Source organism: Panthera uncia, assembly GCF_023721935.1.
Source record: "Panthera uncia isolate 11264 chromosome D3 unlocalized genomic scaffold, Puncia_PCG_1.0 HiC_scaffold_8, whole genome shotgun sequence".
In the NCBI taxonomy this organism is placed as follows: Eukaryota; Metazoa; Chordata; class Mammalia; order Carnivora; family Felidae; genus Panthera; species Panthera uncia.
This window is the reverse complement of record NW_026057586.1, coordinates 54,761,079-54,770,405: the sequence shown is the minus strand read 5'-3', so window position 1 is coordinate 54,770,405 and position 9,327 is coordinate 54,761,079.

The following is a 9,327-nucleotide window of genomic DNA, read 5'->3' as shown; positions in this document are numbered from 1 at the left end:
TTTTTGTGTTAGAGACTTTCCTCAGATGACTGGTAATATTTCTTTGTCACCTCATTTCTAAAACTGGGTAATGAAAGCTGATGGGAATCTCTGAGCCCACTGAGGAGGCTTCACTCTCTGGTGATCTCACTGGGATGCTTGTTGGTTATCATCTGATGTCAACATCTTTAGATCCTTCCTTTTGAGGTGGTCAGACATGGCAAAACATATTCTCACATTTCCTGGTTGGGAGGAAGGTTTTAGCTGATAGTGTTCTCAGAATCTACAGGAGAAGAAGGCTGAAGAATCCCATCATTCGGTATGTACGTGCTCCTGCTAGTCTTGTTTTTTATTATTTTTTTAATGTTTATTTATTTTTGAGAGAGAGTGAGAGAGAGAGAGAGAGTGAGTGAGGGCAGAGAGAGAGAGAGAGAGAGAGAGAGTAACACAGAATCTGAAGCAGACCCCAGGCTCTGAGCTGTCAGCACAGAGCCTGACATGGGCCTTGAACTCAAGAACTACAAGAACATGACCTAACGCTAAAGTGGGACACTTACTTGACTGAGCCACCCAGGCACCGCTCTAGTCTTGTTTTTTAAATTCCCACCTTCAGCTGGCTCTGGTGTCCCACAATCCAGAGACTTCCTATTTTACCTCAATCTGGAGAATGTTTTTAAAAAACCACTTTATTGCCATTTACTGGCAGTATGAGGTGGTAACATAAGTAAATAAATACCTGTGTTTGTCTATCAGAAGTCCCAGGAACTATTTCAATATGAAATTTCTCAAGGGAGTTATTAGAAGATCTTAAATTAGAATGCGCCGAAATGTACCGAGTCCTGCCTGTTAAGCCTTTGGAGTCAATCAGTAAGTCTGAAGTTCTTATTTCTTTCCTTTGAACTAAATTAACATGAGAACATTCAAATTCTGCACTTAGGTTGTAGGTCTTTATTATGTAAAGTTTGGAAAGAAATCAGCACACAGCTATGTTACTGGCTTGGATGTCATGAGACTCAAATAAGTTATAAAAGCGTTACTGACCTTTTTCGTTCCCAGGTAAAAACATTTTAGCAAGATGTTTCTAAATGAAATATAGAAAGATATTTATCTTATTAGTAACAATAACTTATGTGTCTATGGTAACGTTCACTGGCTTTAGTTCCCTACTTTTTTAAACCCCTTTCTACAGACACTTGTGCTTTATTTACAATCCAAGTCCTCTAGCAGCAGGTGCCAGAGACGCAGTGAGAGCATCCTCACAGTCTAGTGGGGGTGGAAAAAGGTTCATAAACAATTCCAATTTCATGAAAGGGGCATGTATGGGAAGGTGGGGGCGTGGGGGGGGGTGCCACACAGGGCAAGTGTAACTAATTCAAACAGGGGGAAGGGAGGGGAGGGAGAGCTCTTGGAGGGAGATTCTTCAATATAAATGATCTCCATATTGATTTCTAGTAGGCATCTCAAATATAACCTATCCAAAACCATACTCCTGACCTGACCCTCACCTCTCTTCCCCACATCTTTCCTGTCTTACTAAATGGCAACTCTGTCCTTCCCATTGAGGGTATAAATCCTATACTCTTGCAGCTAACATCCAATCCACATGCAAGCCACCAGCACCCCCTGTTGGCCCAGACTTCAAAATCTGCCTACCTTCTAAATTGTCGTTCTCTCTTGCCATGATATTGCAGTGGCCTTCTGGGCTTCCTATTTCTACCCTTGCCTTGCTCCACTACATGCTGTGCTAAATATAACAGTAGAAAAAAAAATTTTTTTTTTTTATATATAGAAAATTTAAATCTCTTCCATCACTTTCCTGGGGTCCTTTCGGGCACTACTCAAATGTCACCTTATCAGTGAATCCTTCCTGGACCACTTTATACAGACAGCCCTGCCTACCTCCACCTGGATACTCATTACTCACTGTACTCATCACTGCCTAACACGTTATATCTTACTTTTGTGAATTTACTATTGTCTATTTTCTGTATTTCCCTACTGGGATATGAGCTCCAGAATAACTACAATTCAGTCTAGTTTGCCCATTGTGGTATTCCCTAGATCATCCTAGAGCTGTGTAAATTTCTCTTAACATTTCTGTGTATGCCTTTCGGACTTTTTTCTATAAAAATAAATGTATTTAAATACACATAGGATCATGCTGTATATCTTGTTTTGATCGTGATTCTTTCACTAAACAGCATATAACAAATATTTTTCAGTAACAACACTAGTGTTGTACGATAGGATTTTTATTTCTGCATAGTATTCCATTATTTGGATATTGCCATAATGTACTTATTCAAGCCTTAACTTTTACTGTTTTTGTATGCTTAATTTTTTATGCACATAAAGTATGCCATTCTTTACAAAAATTTTTAAATTTATTTTTGAAAGAGAGACAGAGCACGGACAGGGGAGGGGTAGAGAGAGAGAGAGAGAGAGACAGAATCCGAAGCAGGCTCGAGCTCACGAACCGTGAGATCACGACCTGAGCCAAAGTTGGGCACTTAACCAACTGAGCCATCTAGGCGCCCCTAAAGCACACCATTCTGACCAAATATTTATTCATATCTCTGGGCACAGTATATATCCTTGGGATGCATCTTAAGAAGTAGACTTTTTGGGTCAAAATTACAAAGCTTTGTTACTGCCTGCCAAATGGCATTTCAGGAAGTTGAGTCACTTATAGTTCTCCCAGTTGTGTTTGACAGTTTTTTGTTTTGTGTTTGACAGTTGTTTTTTTTTTCTTTTAACACTTAACATTAGAAGGTTTAGGAGGTATGGAATAATACCAGTTTTTCAAGATGAAACTTAAGAAACCAGAAAGAACTGGAACCTTTTCTTTAAAGACAAAAATCGTCTTCTTTCAGTCTATTGCTTTATTTGTCACTCTAACACCTTGTGAAAGTCATTTAAACATGGTGAAATAAACTTTTCTGTGGTTTCCTGAAGACTAGCTTTACCTTTCATAAGACTTTCTTATACTGATACTTTCACTGGGCTCCACTTGTTTTCCACAAAAGAAATTTAAAAAAAATTTTTTTTAACGTTTATTTATTTTTGAGACAGAGAGAGACAGAGCATGAACGGGGGAGGGTCAGAGAGAGAGGGAGACACAGAATCGGAAACAGGCTCCAGGCTCTGAGCTGTCAGCACAGAGCCCGACGCGGGGCTCGAACCCTCGAACTGCGAGATCGTGACCTGAGCTGAAGTCGGACGCTTAGTCCACCGAGGCACCCAGGCGCCCCTCCACAAAAGAAATTTAAAATAATAAAAAACAATAGTACTTTTTGGAAGGCCACCCTAGAGCAAGAAATAACTACCAGTCACGTGTAGGCCCCACATTTTTTATTTGCGTTCAGGAATGCCCGGGCACCAGAAAGTGCTACTACTTGTGTTGTCATGGAGTAATAAAAAGAGGATGCAGTGAAACGGGTGCCTGGGTGGCTCAGTCGGTTAAGCGTCTGATTTGGGCTCAGGTCATGATCTCATGGTGTGAATTCAAGCCCTTCATTAGGCTTTGTGCTGACAGTGTGGAGTTTGCTTGGGACTCTCTCTCTCTGCCCCTCCCCAACTTGTATGTATGCTCTCTCTCAAAGTAAATAAATAAAGAACTTTAAAAATTAAAATAAACCCCACAAAATTTAAAAAACCACAAAACTACAGAATAGTTATTGCTTAAATTTTGGGGGCTGAAACTTTGTATTTGTCTCAACTATACTGTAGCAGGATTCTTGCCTAGAGGGACAGGACACCGATGCTCTTCTTTCCAGGAGGCAGCTTTATTTCTGCTGGACGGGCTCAGCAGGCTAAGACCCGAAAAAAGGCTGAGGCCCAGGCACAGCGGGGTGTAGCCTTTCATGCAATTTCTACTTCTTCGTCTCCCATTTATGGCGACACATAGAGTCTGACTGGACCCAGTCCAGGTTACAGAGTTGCGACAGAGTCATGCATGTGGGTATAAGAGTTGGTTGGGCCACCTTGCACGTTGCCTTCCTTTGTTGTGAGAAGGCCTCCACCACAATACATAATATAACAACTTAGCCATTCAATTTTTGTTAAGTATGTAAATAATTTTTTAAGAAGCACACTTTCTCTTTCTTGTCATAATTATTGAGCAGTTTGTAAAATACTTAATTAAGTTGCATATTTAACTTAAGAAGTACAACGAGCATACGACGTCCAGGGTGGGGATAGGGCAACACAACAGACTCTTAGTGGGCATACACTCAGCTGACAGAGGCAGGAACGTGTGACTCTTCTAGAAAGTAGCCCACAGCCATGAGACTGCACTGGGCTCTAAGCATCAGGCAAGGGACATAGTGCCATTTATAATTAGTATCACATTCATGTCGTGAAGGAGTCATTTATTTTTAGGAAAGCACATCATAATTCAGTTTTCACTCCTGTTGTTCATTTGAGTTTTGTGGGTTTTGAAATTTGTATTTAATTTGTAGTTAGAATAGTTGCGTAAGAATTATAAGCATAAGGATTTATATTTGGTTGAATTTTTATATGCTTAAGTAACATTCTAATGAAGAGAATTGACACCAACATCAGGGAGAGGTGGTAATTTTTGGCTTTAAGTTTAAAAAGGGATTTGGGGGCACCTGGATTTGGGGTGTCAGTTGATTGCTGGACTCTTGGTGTTGGCTCGGGTTGTGATCTCATGATTCTTGGGATCTGGCCACGTTTGGCTCTGTGCTGATAGTAGGGACCCTGCTTGGGATTCTCTCTCCCCCTCTCTCTCTCTGCCCCTCCCCTGCTCGTTCTCTCTCTCTCAAAATAAATAAAGTAACTATCACTCACAATATATCTTATTTACTTTTGCTAAAAGCACAGTATTTTCATTCCAAACTTTCCTCTCAAACCCATCACACTTCTTTGCCCTGGCTCATCTTTTTATCTTTCATCCTTTGGACTATTACAAGTTTTTGTTTGTTTGTTTTACAGGATCTCTCTGGTTTTAGTTTCCCTCTATCCTGTATAATCCATTGTCTACTATTTCTAGATGTTTCTTTTTAAACGTTTACGACAGTGATTTATCATTGGCAAACACAGTCTGATTCCATCCTCCTCTTCCTCCCACACCGTTTTCAGTGAGCGTGGTCATTCACCTTATTTTCTTGTGTTGGTAACTGTTTTGTTACCAGTTACTTAACACCAATAAATAAAGTTGGGTTGCTTCGTCTCTTTTTTCTCATATCTTTTAAATTACGTGTCAGATTGACTGTATCTGTTTTTTAAAGTTTTGGTAAAACTCACCTATAAAACTACCTGGACCTGTTTGTGTGTATTTATATATTTGCCCTTTTTTGTGGGTAGGTTTTATTGCTGCTTCAGTTTTGTTTTTTTTTTTAATTATTCTAGATCTATTCAAGTTTATTTCTTCTTGGATTCATTAAATTATATTCTTTAAAATCATGGATTCCTAGAAGTCTTCAAATTTTTTGTCATTAGGTAATTTATACCCTTTTCATAGGTTAAAAAAATCTCTACTCAATTTGAAGCTATAGCCCTTTTACATTTTTATATTGTATATTTGTGTTGTCTTCTCTCTTCTTTCTGATAGTCTTCCTAGTTCCTTGTCTATTTTTTAAGGAACCAGTTCACTTTTGCTGCTATATTCTGTTTTTCTTGGTCTTCTACTTCATTAATCTCTGTTCTTATTTTTTCAAAATTTCATTCTATACCTGTGCATTTATTATTCATCTTTTTCTAAGCTCTTCAGTAATATACAACTCATTTATTTTTATCTTTATTGTTTTTATTTTGTAAGTTAAAAATTAAACAAATTTTGATATTAATGTTTTTATTAGTTAGTCCTAAATATCTTACACATACATTGTAATTCCATTCCTGAGTTATTAAAAGTTTGAATTAAAAAAATTTTTTGGGGGGTGTCTGGGTGGCTCAGTCGGTTAAAAATCCAACTCTTGACTTTGGCTCAGGTCATGATCTCACAGTTTGTGGGTTTGAGGCCCATGTTGGGTTCCACACTGCCAGCGTAGAGCTTGCTTGGTATTCTGTCTCCTGCTCTCTCTGCCCCTCCCCCACTTGCCCTCTAACTTTCAAAAAAAAACTTTTTGTGGTAAATTTCAAATTTAATTACATTGTGGTTTAAAAAAAAAAAACGTGGCCAGTACAATGTTAGTTCTTTGCAATTTACTTTGTAGTTTACTGAGATTTGCTTATGGCCTAGTAAATTTGAAACTTAAAAAAACAGTCTCTATTTGTTGTATGAAGTTTTCTTTTCTTTATTTATTCATTCATTCATGCATTCATTCATTCATTCTTTTAATTTTAGGTAGGCTCCATGCCCAGTGTAGGGCTTGAACTCATGACCCTGAGACCAAGGGTCTCATGCTCTACTGAGCCAGCCAGATGCCCTCATGAGGGTTTCTAAATCCATCTTGTAGATAATGATTTTACATTTTGTTTTGCACATATTTTATATGAATGCTAAAATTTTTATAACCCTGTGTATTAGTTTTTAATGATTGTGCATGTAAAAATGCCACTCTTTTTGGTTTAATAACTCATTGTATTTGGTTCATTTTACTGTGTATGTTTATACTATATTCTGAGGTTCATATCTAAGTTCATATCTATGAGGTTCATATTCTAAGTTTATGATTACTGAGGTTTAAGATTGTATCATTTTGGTAGTTTTTTTTAATTACTGTATAATATCTCACTTTTCTTAATGCATTTTTGCTTAAATTTTTTTAATGAAATTAGCATTTGCTAATTAACTTTCTTTGAGTTGTTATGTACCTAAGATACCTATCTTTATCTCTTTATTTTTTTTTTATTTTTTATTTAAAAAAAATTTTTTTTAACGTTTATTTATTTTTGAGACAGAGAGAGACAGAGCATTAACGGGAGAGGGTCTGAGAGAGAGAGGACACAGAATCTAAAACAGCTCCAGGCTCTGAGCTGTCAGCACAGAGCCCGACGCGGGGCTCGAACCCACGGACCGCGAGATCATGACCCAAGCCGAAGTCGGATGCCCAACCTACTGAGCCACCCAGGCGCCCCTTCATCCCTTTACTTTTAACCTTCTGATTAATGTGTTTAGGTGTGACTCCCATCACTATATAACTGAATTGAAAAAAGAAATCCAGTCCGATAACATTTATCTTTTAACTGGTGGATTTTATTAGCACTTTTTTTTTTATTCCTAATACAGTCATACTATTTCTACTATGATTTTGAGTCTTCCCTTATTCAACTTTTTCATTTCATCTTTTTTCTCCTGTTCACTTTCTGTTGAAGTTCTCACTACTGACCTCTGTTCATTTTTTTTCCCTAGTATTTAAGAAAGTATAGCTTTTATTCATATTTTGTAGTGATTACCACTAAACATTTAACATACGCATGCTTAGACCTAGAAGTTTCTAATAAAGACTAAAGTTATTTGGAATCTCTATTGTGTTCTTGAATGTAGTAAGAACCTTAGTTCAGGGGCACCTAGGTGGCTCAGTTGGTTGAGCGTTTGACTCTTGATTTTGGCTCAGGTCATGATCTCATGGTTTTGTGGGTTCGAGTCCCACATCGGGCTCTGTGTGACCCTTCAGAACCTACTTGAGATTCCCTTTTTCTCCGTCTCTCTCTGCCCTTCCCCTGCTCATGCTCTGTCTTTCTCAAAATAAACTAACAACAACAACAACAACAACAACAACAACAAAAAACCTTAGTTCATTCTAACTACCTATTGAATACTTCTCCCATCTAGTTATTTTTTAAAAATTTTTAAAATATTTATTCATTTTTGAGAGAGAGAGAGAGAGCACAAGCAGGGGAGGGGGCAGAGAGAGAGAGAGGGAGACACAGAATGTGAAGCAGGCTCCAGGCTCTGAGCTGTCAACACAGAGTCTGATGTGGCACTCCGACTCACAAACCACAAGATCATGACCTGAACTGAAGTCAGACGCTTAACTGACTGAGCCACCCAGGTGCCCCACCATCTAGTTATTTTTTAATAGTTTTTGACTTGACTTTTTAGAAACTTATAAAAATTATCTTTTTTTTTACAGTCAATAGCTAAATTTAGCAAAATAACTTAGCAATTTTTGTTCTTACCATTGTTTATTGATCCATGACCTTTCCTCTTAATTCATTTTATACACATATACACAGTCTTTTAATAGTTCTTTTAGTGAGAGTCTGTGAATAACAATCCTTAATCTTTATATCTTTGGAAATGTCTTTACTTTGTTTTAACTTTGGAATAACAGTTTAGCAGGGTATAAAATCCCAAGTCATTTCCTTCAGCATTTTGCAGACATAATTAAAGTGCCTGGGACACCTGGGTGGCTGAGTCAGTTAAGCTCCAACTTCCTCAGGTCATGATAGTACGGTTTATGGGTTTGAGGCTCACATCCACGCTGTGTTGACAGCCTGGAGCCTGCCTCAGATTCTGTGTGTGTCTCTCTCTCTGTCCCTCCTCCACTCATGCTGTCTCTCCCTCAAAATAAATAAATAAATTTAAAAAATGAAGTGTCTTCTGTCACCTGTTGCACTGATAGGAAGTTTACTATTAGCCTACTTGTCATTTCTTTCCAGATAACTAGTTCTTTATCTCTTAGATTTTTAAGAATTCCTTTTTATTCTTGATATTCTAGTATGGACTCTATTTTTCTTACCTCTATAGTGTATATTTAATGAGAGGACTCATCTTTATTTAATTCAGGCAAATTACGTCTGGAATCTCCTAAATATTGCTTCTCCATTAGTCTGTTACTCTTTACATTCTGTTTTTATACAACTTATATCACACACACACACACACACACACACACAGGCACACGCGCACACACACACACACACACACAAACTGTTCAATCTATCCTTCATATTTAACAAATGTTCTTTTAAGTTTTGGTCTTACTTTGCTTAACTCTTTATCTCCCTGAGCAAGATTCTGGGTGAATTACTAAGTACTATCTTCCATTTCAGTAATTCATTCATGTCCAGGCTAGCATTTATGTCATCATTTGCATTCTTCAGTTTTCATGCATATTAGTTTTCTATTGCTGTGTAACAAATTACAACCTTAGTAGCTTAAGTTAACATACATTTATTATCACTATTTCAAAGGCTTAGGAGTCTGGGACAGTCTAATTGGGATTCTCTGCTCACTATCTCACAAGACTGCAGTGAAGGTGTCAGCTAGGGCTGTGATGTCAGCTAAAGCTCCCGGCTCTCTTCCAACCTCAGTGATTATAGGAAGAAGTCAGGTCTTAACGATTGTAGGACTGAGGCCCTCAGCAACAACAGGCTGCCTGCTATTCCCTGCCACATGATAGTTTGCTCTTTCAAGACCAACAGGAGGGTATCTGC